The sequence below is a fragment of the Salmo trutta genome, chromosome 1 (genome assembly GCF_901001165.1).
Source record: "Salmo trutta chromosome 1, fSalTru1.1, whole genome shotgun sequence".
Taxonomy (NCBI): Eukaryota; Metazoa; Chordata; class Actinopteri; order Salmoniformes; family Salmonidae; genus Salmo; species Salmo trutta.
In genome coordinates, this window is record NC_042957.1 from 44,520,625 (window position 1) to 44,533,667 (window position 13,043).

At 42.6% G+C, this 13,043-nt stretch overlaps 1 long non-coding RNA gene across 1 annotated transcript; it reads right to left on the reverse strand.

Moving 5' to 3' along the window:
• Positions 1–680: 680 nt before the first annotated feature.
• On the reverse strand, positions 681–1,265 carry LOC115202877 (uncharacterized). The gene is made up of 3 exons (XR_003880082.1): positions 1,231–1,265; positions 838–949; positions 681–742 (listed from the first exon to the last, which is right to left on the reverse strand). It is a non-coding gene; the product is annotated as an uncharacterized LOC115202877 (long non-coding RNA).
• Between the last annotated feature and the right edge of the window lie 11,778 nt (positions 1,266–13,043).

Sequence of the window (13,043 nt, forward strand, 5' to 3'; positions counted from 1 at the left end):
TTATGTTCCTTTATTGAATAAGGACAAAAAGCAGGTAAACCATCAGCTCCTTTCGAAACTGAAGTCACAGTGACTACAAGATGGAAAGCACAGAATCCAAGCATATTATACAAAATGATACATACACATTCAAAGGTCTGTATATAACACACCCTGCATGTCTGCACACTAAAATAAATGCAGGACAAATCCATACACATCAACTGAACAGACAAATGAATGGATGCAGTAGCCTCCCTGCAGCCTTGTATTACACACAGTATACCGCACAAACATCATAAGAGGCCAAATTCGTAAAAAAACGAACCCAAAAAAACCCCAATTCCTCTGCCACCGCAGGACATATTTAACCAAAATTGAAAGCACACATACTAACTAAAATAATTCAACACATATTGGTCCCTCAGCAGCCGACCACTGTCGTCATCAGGGAAGATTGCCGGATTGTCCCAGTCCATGGCTGGTGGCACTCTGGGGGCCCTCTCCTTCCTCAGGCAGGCCACATTGTGGAGGACAGCACAAGCCACAGTAATATCACATGCCCTAACAGGGCTGACCCTTAATTTGTGAAGGCAGTGAAAGCGTGCCTTCAGGAGGCCAAAGGTCATTTCAACTCTGGCCCTGGTCCTGGCATGGGCATGGTTGTAGGCCTGCTGTGCTTCCTGGGGGTCTGTGAAAGGTGTCAGGAGAAAAGGCTGGCAGCCATACCCCCTGTCTCCCAGCAACACACCAGAGAATTCACCTGTCAACACAAAATCTCATCATTACTACCTCATAAACACAGTGATATTCTTGACACAGCCATGATGGTTATAAATAGGTGTTTGTGTGGCTTACCTTGTGATAGGCACTGATAGATTTCAGAGGCCCGAAAGATTCTGGAGTCATGGACTGAGCCAGGCCATTTTGCCACAACATTGCTGATCACACAGTCAGCATTGCAGACCATCTGAAATCATAAGATGAGGAATATTACACCAATCAATGCACATCACTGGCAATGCAGAGTGTTCGTCAATGGACAATATCAAAAAGTTATGTTCACCTGAACATTAATGCTGTGAAAGGATTTCCTATTCACAAAATCGGCCTCATGGGCACCTGAGGGGGCTTTTATCCTTATGTGTGTGCAGTCCACTGCACCAATGACATTGGGGAAACCTGTCACACAAAGTAATGAGTATCCTACTATGTGTTAACAGTTGTCCTGTAATTTGTAGATCCTCTTACCTGCAATCCTATAGAACTCCTCTTTGATGTCACAGAGTCTTCTGTGGCCAGGGAAGGAGATGAAGACATCTGCTAATGCTTTGATAGCCAGACACACACTCCTTATTGTGCGGCAAATTGTGGCCTTGTTCAGCTGTTCTGCATCCCCCACTGAGTACAGGAAGGCTCCACTAGAAAAAAAGCGCAAGGCCACACAAACCATTTGCTCCACACTCAGTGCATGGCTCCGTGCAGTGCGGTGCTTAATCCTGGGACCCAGTAGTCTGCATAGATACCTGATGCCATCTGCAGAAGACCATCTATATGAAAGATACAGGTTATCAGGGAAGGCCAGTGGGTCCAACCGGTCCCTGAAGACCCTTTCTCGCCTGAAGGCTCTCCTCAGCACAAGTGCTTCTTCATCCACCACATCTCGCACGAATGGGCATGCCATTGTCAGAGCAGAAAGGAACACACAATTTTGGGCCTTCATATAGGCTAGTGGCCACACCTGGTGCTGGGGGGGTGGGCAAAAGAGGGCGATGCCTTATAACGATGACTTGGTTGTACTGATTGCTGGGAAAATAAAAAAAACCTTAGAAAGATGCCACCGTCCTGTGTGCTCACAATAAGAGCTCATATGTCATGGCTCACTTGACTTTACGAGAATATACCTAATTTTTATTTTGAGCTGTGTCATCTTCTTGGAGCTGGGGGAGGAAAGAAAAATAATGATTAATACATTTGTGTTACAGTTAGCATACAGTGTACATTGAAGGCATATCTCACCTCCCTCTCAAGTTTTTTTATTTCAAGGTCCAGTTTCCTAATTGTCCTCTTTTTTATTTCGGACTCCAGTGCAAGATTTTCCATCTTTTTCTTCTTGTACTGAATGTCTATGTCTGCCAGTTCTATTTGGCGCCGGAGGTGGTTGCCATACAACTTTCTGATAGCTTGTGAGCTCTGTGAACACAATACAATTAGCGCAGCTGGAATTTGGCAGGATGTGGTGTCCTTTTATTAATACGCACTATGTTGCCAGGCTGGTTTTCCCACTGTATAGCATCTGGGTCCTGTAAAAGAAATTAGATTTTTTGATTTTGATGAGGACTCCTCACCATTGTAGAGTAAATAGTACTTTCACAGTCTTAACATGATACCTCATGCCTTCTGGAATCCAGAGAGATGGTCTCCTCCTCATCATCGTCTCCATCATGTGCTGTTGCTGCTGCACTGGGGCCTTCACCCTATCACATTTAATCGGATTCATATTGAAGCTAGTAGACAAGACATGCCAGGCCTACAGTATGCCTTTGATGGAGTACTCACTGGATCAGCATCGTCTGGTGCTTGTGCTGGTGGCTCTAACAGGAACACAGTGCTGCCAGACACTGCAAGGCAATAGGTAAACCAAAGTCAGACAGTCCAAATTGATTCAATTTGAATGTGGTTGTATCCCATGTAGAGATGGAAGGACATACCTTGAATGAAGCGGGTGGCATCTTGGGAGGAACCTATGCTCGTCTCTTTCCCCCCAGGGATCCCCTCTAAGACGGGCCTGCCTTTATTTAGCTCCAAGGCCATGTCCTCTGCTGGGGTAAGGTCAGCCTTTGGTGACCCACCACCCGTGCCTTGTCTGTGGGTATTCTTTTTCACTGCTAAAACAGTACAGACAATGTGTGAGCAGGCACCTTCTGGGTACAATATATGCTTGTGCTTTGTTAAATATTAGTCAGGGACCATACCATTCTGCAGAATGTTCTTGTATTTGATTTTGACCTGCTGCCATGTCCGTTTTGGCCCGTTCATGTTTAATATACACACACACACACACACACACACACACACACACACACACACACACACACACACACACACACATTTAATGGAGTCACACTGCAAAAAATTACTTGGTATTTTTGTCTTGTTTTCAGTAAAAATATCAAAAAATCTATCATAGCTTTATACAGTGTGATGGAGTTACTTTACACAATTTCACTCATATCTGCAGTGCATTTCAATTAAAAATTTACCCGTTTCATAATTACAGTACAACTGCATTTTTGGAGATGTGAATTAAATATTTGAATTGTAATTGTGATGTTTCAGCGGAGCGGTGACTGTGTAATTGTGCACTACTTACGCATTCAGGCGGTCTGCAATACTTTGCCACGCTTTTTCTCTTTGCTTTATCACTGTGGCGGTGTTGCCTTTCTTCTTAATTATATCTTTTACCTCCTCGTATGCCTCCATGAGGATTTGTGCTTCCGACGGGGAAAAGTACGCGGCTCTAGTTGCCATGGTAAATCAGTTAATCTGTGATCTGTGGCGGGGTCTATTTGAGTGAGCCGTGAGCGCGCACCTATCCAGGATTGGTTTCACCTGGCTTAATGAATCCGTGTCTGCTCATCCTGGCTTGGTCTTTGTGCAACCAATTAAGCCTGGACGCACATGTTTTGGCTTCATTGAGCTCAGCTGAGTCATTTATCCCGGATGTCTTAATTCTACTTTTGTGCAACAGGCCCCTGTAGCCTAATAAACTGCATGGTTTCCCGAGTCGTAGTGGGAAGACCACACAACATACCATCGCGTGACTCCAAGTTTACTTGGATATGATGGCTATTATATCAATATTTGCGCATAAAGGCGTTTCCACCGCAATTTTTCGCATAATTAACTTTACGACACACAAAAAAATCCCACCCTGTCGAAAGAACAAATTGTCAGTCTGCATTTATCAAATTGTACCGGCATATCCTATTTCCACCGTGTCGTGACTTTTTTCAATCAGGTAATTCATCCGCATGAAGTGGTTGGATGGAAACCTCGTTATATAAACATCAAAACAAGTGCACATTATTCTAAAACCATCTGGCCTACTTCTACAGCCTTTGATTTGCATAAAAATAAAGTATTCATTTTATAGAAATAATTGATCACATAAATTGCATTTAAATCTCTTATCTGCTATAGCTTTTCCATGAATTATCATAGAAACATCAAACTAAATCCATATTATTAAAACAAGACACTCAATGGAACTGACCCAAGCCATCACCACCATACACATTTCGACTGTACCTGCCGGTGACTCTTGGCACACCATCTCACAGCCCTCTCTGAGACAAACTCTGTAAATTGTTTGCTAGGGGCCAGGTGCCTTATTAACACACCTTGGGGTCAGCCAATCAAGGGCAGTCATCTTGGGTTCCAGATCCCCAATTCCTTTCCGTCGTCTTCAAGCAGTTGCAGAGAGAGCATCAAGCTCCTACACCTACACCTCTGCCCTGCCCAACACAACTGGAACGTTGTGTTACAACGTTTTTCCCAATAAATGACTGGGAGTTTATATATGGACTGTGCGACTCTCTTTATTTTATAGCTTATAGTTTATTCGCCGTTAGTCAGCACCTCTACATAAAATATTTTTTTCTGGGAGCGTGCCAGCTCATGTTTTTTATTAAGAAAGTTGGATTTAAATAGATGTAATTGTAATACAAATCACATAATACGTTATATAGACTCACTCTGTTTGAAATAATAGTGGTTGACATGATTTTTGAATGTCTACACCTTCCTCTTTCCCCCATACATACAACATCTGTAAGGTCCCTCGGTCAAGTACTGAATTTCAAGCACAGATTTAACTACAAAGACCAGGGAGGTCCCTTACTGCCTACATACAGACTTGAAATTATTGGCCACTTTAATAAATGGATCACTAGTCACTTTAATAATGCCACTTTAATAATGTTTACATATCTTGCATTACTCATCTCGTATGTATATACTATGTTTTAGGTAGTTGTTGTGGAATTGTTAGATTACATGTTAGATATTGTTGCACTGTCAGAACAAGAAGCACAAGCATTTCGCTATAGTCGCAATATCTGCTAACTATGTGTATGTGACCAATACAATTAATTGTATTAGATTTTTACAGTGCATTCGGTCCCGTGTGGCTCAGTTGGTAGAGCATGGTGTTTGCAACGCCAGGGTTGTGGGTTTGATTCCCACGGGGGGCCAGTACGGGGGAAAAAAATGTATGAAATGTATGCATTCACTACTGTAAGTCGCTCTGGATAAGAGCGTCTGCTAAATGACTAAAATGTAAATATTCAGACCTCTTCCCTTTTTCCACATTTTGTTAAGTTACACCCTTATTCTAAAATGGATACAATTATTGTTTCCCCGCATCAATCTACACACAATACCCCATAATGACAAAGCGAAAACACGTTTTTAGAATTATTTTTAAAAAGAATACAAAAAATACCTTATTTACATATTTCAATTTTTTTTAAATCTAAAAACCTGCTTTTGCTTAGTCATTATGGGGTATTGTGTATAGATTGACGAAGGGGGAAAAAACAATTTAATACATTTTAGAATAAGGCTGTAAGGTAACAAAATTAGTAAAAAGTCAAGGGGTCTGAATACTTTCCGAATGCACTGTATATCAATATTTGCGCATAAAGTCGTTTCCACCACGGTTAACTGCATAATTAATTTTACTGACAAAAATATGCTACTATGTTGAACGAACAAATGATCTGTTGGCATGTCAAAAATTACACCAAAACTTCCTGTTTCCGTCACAGCTGTTTTGATTTAAAAACAAATATATGATATGACTTTACTTGCATAAAAACTGTGTATGGAAACGTGTGATTGAAATTTAAAGGCAATGTTCCCTATTAGTGGAGACTGCATTCACGGTAAATGCTGCAGATTTTGACTCAGTAGGACATTACCTTTACATTTCTAGCGCGCTATCTGTAACGCTTCAGCAATACATTTTGAATTGTGCACTTAAACTAATTTGAAAAATAATGATTTTATTTTATAAAACTAATTTACTGAGTTTCAAATTGCACCTCATAGCCCCTAATGTTTGCTAGCACCTCTGCCATACACTTAGACTGTCATGCAGATCTGAAAAAGGTTGAATAGGGTGAAGGAATATGGTAATAGAAAATAAAGAATATTTTATTGACCCATAATCCTTGCAGTCCACAGAAATACATCTTCTGCTTTGATCCCAAATAACCTGAAAGACACAAGCACACAGGTTGAAGAGTTAGGTCGTTTTCCCATATTGGATATGCCTACATTTAACCAATTACATTTAACCAATCCTCAACCTACATATTGATTTTCAACTCGTGTATCCCTTTCCTCATACAGTACCCGAATCACTGCATCTAGCCTACAGCTGTTATTTCGCTTTGATGGAGATATCAAGAATCAGAAGTTTGCCTTTCTGTCCCAACCTGTTTGACAAGCATGATAATAAGGTATGAATTACTATGATTTTGTTATACTCTGGTGTGGTGAGGGGAAAGGACAGTGTACTAGAGTAGGCCTAGCACCAAAACATCACTGCAAGGGGCATTACTTTCATAAATATATATATTTTTTAAATTGTATGCACTCATCATCAAAATGAATCCCTTACAGGGGATCCTATATATTTGAAAAATAAGCTGTCCTGAGTCTTGCACATATAGGTCAATGCAATGGTCTCTAAGCCAGGGCAGCACATGGCCAGCACATGGTTGATCAAATATGAATGAAACAAAGGTAGGCATCTTGAAATAGGCCTGTGGTTTCAAAAGTAGGCTATGTGCAAGGCTGGCTAACGTGATTGAGTGCATTCATTTATATAAATAATATGTTATGCCATAAAACTATTACAATATTGGTAGGCTCTATGGTTAGGCTAGCTACTGGTGATAAATAACTAGGTGCATTGTGGATGTTATTTTTTTACTTGGACAAGTGCTCTGCTGCAACCAGTGATAACGATGATGTCATAGGCCACCTGCACCTGACATGGCATTTCCATTGTTTTGGTTGAATTCGATTGATCTCTTCACCACATCTACAAATGTAGGATCTTAAATTGAGTCAGTTTGCTCCAGCAGGAAAATCATCATGCAGCTACAGGAAATGTGAATTAGTATGTGGATTATAATTAATGGACATTTTTGTAAGGGTTGATACATTTTTTGTATGGGAAAATCAAGTCAGAAATGTTAAAGTGGCAATTGCAAACTTCAGAAGCCTTTTTTTAACCTTAAATACACTATTACATGTCCTGCATTGCAGCAAAGTTCTCCTGCAACAGGGTGATCAAATTAAGATCCTACATCTGTAAGTATTCCGAAAAACTTCTAAATGAATGCAAATGTTTGTTTTTCTTCATCAGGCAATGGAAAATGATCCATGAAATCATGGAAGAAAGACCCTGTAGGTTAATCTGTCAATGTTTAATTCATTGATAAGACAACTCTGGCAGAGCATTGGATGTAGGAGTTAAGTAGTAGATCAATGTTACTTTGTTCATTATATAAAACATTTGACATCACAACTATTTTTGTTTAACACAGATGACCAGAGTGCAGTTTGGCAGACTCTGCCAAAGAGAAATGGTTTCTGTGATAGGATTACACATTCTCCTGCCAGCCCTTGCACACATTCTTTAGCTTGACTGAAAATTTGAGGAACAGGAGGCTTCTTTTTAGCAGAAGAGGGTGGGCTTGATGCAGGACTTCAACCACCAGTCCAGGGAGATGTGAAAGGGTGGCACCGATGCACACTGCTATAGGTCCCACAAACCCACTTCCATACAGCAAATACAGTAACCATTGATAAATGGTCAATGGTTACTGTATGATTTGTGTATGTCTATCTCACACATTCTTATCACTTATAATCACATTTCTTAACATACGTTTTTAATTAAATGTACTGATGAGCCCACGTTTTCTACTGTGTAAAAGGTTTTTTACAAAATCATCCTAAATCACAGACAAATATTTCACTGTATACAAATTCTAAGGGAAAGATAACTGTCCTCATTGAAATGATTATAACGTCCAGAAAAGGAGATAGTAGTCGGAAATATTAACACCGTTTGGAAATTATAATTAATTGTAAAATGAGAGAGTTAATCAGAGATCAATGCTTTAAAGCTCCTAGGCCTCGTTGAAAAGGGCGCATGAAGGAGAGGCTCCCATCACTGAACCCCTAAAAGACATCTTTGGGTCACAGAGGACACAACTTTGCAGTCACTGGGTGACTTGTAGCTCACCTGAATTGACCAGAGCTCTCGTGGGGGAGGCTGTGCATCAACTTAACTCTTTCCTCTCAATAGTAGTCTCCAATTCACCTTCAGGGACATCTTCCCCACTGATGAGTGATGGGCAGTATGCCATGGAGGTTGCTGAGAAGATGATGCGTGTGATCTCTGACATGATGCAGAAGATTGAAGAGGCAGTGACAAAAAACAAGATCACTCCTTGTGAACCCGATCCAGAAATTGAGTCATTCATTGGGTCAACGAGAGGTAAGGTCCTGGTAGTCATTGTTGACACAATGGGAGGATGCAGCAACACATCTGGAAACGGACAGGGGGCAAGAACTTTCTTCTCGAACTTGCATAAAAAGTCTGCATTTTGTCATCACCAAAGGATCTGGAAGACACATCTGCAGCAGAAAACAGCAGCAATAATGTAGGCCCTGACTATACGGTGCACCAAAACATTACAATACTTTGGCTCTCCTCATTGCTTTAAGATGTCAAGTGCTCTTACTAGCCTAACAAATGTGCGTGATTCTGTGGCTTCCCCATCAGTCCTCACCTCTCTGCAGCGTATTCATTCTACAGCCATTGTGATTATACAGTATTTTGTAGATGATATGGAGTCTTTAACAGAATCCATTCAATGCACTTCAGAGGTCAATGCAAATCCACTCAATGTCCCCCAACCTGGTCTGAAGTCTTTTAGGAAAAATACATTCTCTGAAGTTTGTCTCCAGTTGAAGGCTGCCATTGTTTCTTTTAAGTCAGCTTCTCTTATCTCATGGTAAAGGTGTGAGCAAATCTGTCATCTCTGAACAGCCACAGGATAATATGCAATCTGCTGAAATGGTTGCAACATCCATACATGATCTACCTGTCACGTCCTGACCAGCAGATGGAGCTGTTGTAGTAGTTTTGGGGTCAGGACGTGGCAGTCCTGTGTGTGTGTGAATGTTCTGTGTGGGTCTTGTGACTCCTGATCAGGAACAGCTGGGGATCGTTGTTCCTGATTGGGAGTCATATATGTAGGAGTATGTTTGTCACTGGGTTTTGTGGGTAGTTGTTTTGCACTGCGTTTGTTTGAGCCTGCAAAACTGTTGCTGTCGTGTAATTTGTTTTGTCAGTGGATACTTTACTACTTTTTTAAAATTAAATATGAGTATTCACATACCTGCTGCGCCTTGGTCCTTCTCTCTCCCATGCGACATATTCGCCGAAGAGTACGACATTTTCTGTGACAGAACTACCCACCTCACCAGGACCAAGCAGCAGAGGAACGAGGAGGAAGGATGGACATGGGCAGAGCTAAGGAGGAGCGTTTCCAGGGCGATGGAAGAGTTTAGGAAACTCGAGAGGCCGCCCCAAGAATTTTTTTTGGGGGGGCACAAGGGCAGTTTTGCGGGGCAAGAATGGAGCCCCAGGCCAGCTCCCGGCACTAGCATGGAGGTACGTGTTCCCAGTCTGGTACGTCCAGTACCAGCACCACGCACCAGGCTTCAAGTGCGTCAGCCCAGCCTCGCCAGTCAACAGTCACCAGAGCTGCCCGCCAGTCAACAGTCACCAGAGCCGCCCGCCAGTCAACAGTCACCAGAGCCGCCCGCCAGTCGGAGGTCGCCAGAGCCGCCCGCCAGTCGGAGGTCGCCAGAGCCGCCCGCCAGTCGGGGGTCGCCGGAGCCGCCCGCCGGTTGGGGGTCGCCGGAGCCGCCCTGCGGCCGGGGGTCGCCAGAGCCGCCCGCCGGCCGGGGGTCGCCAGAGCCGCCCGCCGGCCGGGGGTCGCCAGAGCGGCCCGCCGGTCAGGAGATGCCAGAGCGGCCAGACTGCCCCGAGCTGCCAGAGCGGCCAGACTGCCCCGAGCTGCCCTCCTGTCCTCCGGCCCAGCCCGAGGGGCCCTCCTGTCCTCTGGTCCAGCCCGAGTGGTCCGTCTGCCTGGCGCAGCTATCGGCGCCACCGAAGTGGGCGACGCCGTGGGTGGAGCAAGGTCCACGTCCTGCACCTGAGCCACCTCCAGGATAGGTGGGTTGGGGAGGGAGGGTGTAGCACAGTGCCGTCGTTGACGGCAGCCACCCTCCCTTCCCTCCCTCCCTTATTGTTTAGGGGTTATTGTTTATGGGTTTTGTTGGGGATTTTGTTTGTTGGTGTTTTTGTTGTTAGGTGCATTCCGGGGTCTGCACCTTGAGGGGGGGGTACTGTCACGTCCTGACCAGCAGATGGAGCTGTTGTAGTAGTTTTGGGGTCAGGACGTGGCAGTCTTGTGTGAATGTTCTGTGTGGATCTTGTGACTCCTGATCAGGAACAGCTGGGGATCGTTGTTCCTGATTGGGAGTCATATATGTAGGAGTATGTTTGTCACTGGGTTTTGTGGGTAGTTGTTTTGCACTGCGTTTGTTTGAGCCTGCCAAACTGTTGCTGTCGAGTTATTTGTTTTGTCAGTGGATACTTTACTACTTTTTTAAAAATTAAATATGAGTATTCACATACCTGCTGCGCCTTGGTCCTTCTCTCTCCCATGCGACATATTCGCCGAAGAGTACGACATTTTCTGTGACACTACCAGAACCTAGCCAGAATGAGGCCCAGTTGTCAGAGGTCAGCCCAGTGGAGGATGTAGAGATTGACGCTTGCACCAAGGAATTTCTTAGCATGATTCTGACTTCCAATGAATCCGAAGACCAGGAGGAAGAATGCTCCCCTGTCGAGATGCATCCCCACTGCTATCCAGTATCAGGACAGTTTCATCTCCCAACTGGATGACTTCACTACCTTTCACTTTCTGCTTGAGAGTTATCATCCGATATGAGTCCACAGGAAAGCGCAACCAGCACCAAAGCCCTTAAATCTTCATTGGGTCTTCCAATCCCAAGCATCAGGAAACTATCCAGTATGCTTGGGCGGTATACCGTATATACCGTATACCGGGGTATTTGAAATAGTTTTGGGATGGTTTTCCAATACCGTTGAAACTATTTCTTTGAAGTTTTTACATAAATGTTTATATTGGTAGCTACTTTTTAAAGGTGCAATATGCAGAAATCGCCCCTCCATTTCCTGGTTGCAAAGAATTTGAATAGTTAGCCTAATTTCAGTTTATGTGACAAAAGAAGCAAGTATAGTGTTGAGAATCATTGTACCATCGAAATCGCTGTGAAATATAGTTTCCATAACCGGAAATATTGTATTTTCAGCTGTTTGAAGCTGGTGTACAAAAACGAAAGTAAAAGATGCAAAAACTAAACTTAAGAATGGGGGGCATAGAAATATAGAACATAGAACAGATCTACAGCTTCTTATATTGCTTTCAATGAGAATGACAGATCTATAACTCACATTTCTGTGTGACTGGTCAGATCGCTCAAAAAGTTACATATTGCAGCTTTAAGGAAATACCTGCAGTCAACTTGTGCAATAGGTTAGGAGATAAAGCAGATAGAGTTCTTAATATCACCTGTCACATTATTTTACATTATGAAGCTTACGGTAGTTTCCCAGAACAGTTGAGTCAGTCATGTGTTTGTTTGTAAATAGCACAACAGGAGAAAGTGGGAGCAGTCGAGTCCAGCTGTGTATTGACAGGGGTCGCATTTTATATTGAAAGTCAACTGTATTTTTTTTGCTTCAACAGAGTGATCAGGTTTGTGCAACTTTAGTTTTCCATCACAGAAAATACATCAGTGCAACACATTCAGAATAAAATAGCTTAATTTTCATCAGATGACAACAGAAGTGCAATGCTATTTGGCTGGCAGCCATACAAGTAAATGAGCTTACAATGAAAAAGCAAGGTATTTTTTGCAAAAACGATGCATGGCCATAACATTTCTAATGTTTTGTCATAGAAAGAATGTAGCCAGCTATATTTCCTAATGTTTGGCTTAAAGTTAATATTGCATTTTACTGGAGAAAAGTAGGCTACTCCGAAAAGTACCAGAGAGAAGTAGCTACACATCAGTCAGAGCACTGTCTGCTGATAGAATGCTCTTTCTTGAATGCAACTGAAGCACAAAATTTGTCTGACGCTGAACAGAAATTACAATAAGAAGCATTTTAGATCTATGTTTACAAAACGCAGCAAGATATTTGTTATGCATTTGTAAAAAAAAAATTCTCTGTGAAAAAAAAGCTAAATTCTGTGTTAACGTGACCCCTAAGTTTAACTTGCTAGTTATCTAAGTATGTGGCTGAATTAATAAGGAGACGCGGCATCATATGGTGTTAGCAATCTGCCGTGTTTGAGAAATCTGTACAGTTGCCGTCTTGATTTCCTTGTGTTTTTTGTCCTCTCTGTTCTCGACCTGTTTGCTCCTCCTTCCCTCTTCTCAGAGAAGAGCAGGCAGGCCCCTTGCCCTAGCAACTCCAGACTCCACACAGACACAGCGTGAGTCAGCACTGTTCTTCTTTCAGACAAGCATGCGTCAAAATGTTGTACATTTTCACAATGTCCCTCGTTCACATGCACTTGTAAATGTCCAAACTCACAGCAATAGCATTCAGTAGCTTCTACCTATATATGTATAACTTTATGAGCTGGATTGTCTTTTGCAATTTGTTTATTTTTGTTTGCGCTCAAGAGCATATTTAGCTAGCATCATCCATCAAAATGTGTTATTACTTGCGCTAATTGTGTTAGCGTTCTGGTAATAGACGTCCAATGGGATTTTCTTTTTTTTGGCACCCCCTTGTGTACTTAGCCGGTAATGCCGTAAAGCTCAGGATGAGAGAAGGATGGAATGACGATATGAACGTTTGCATA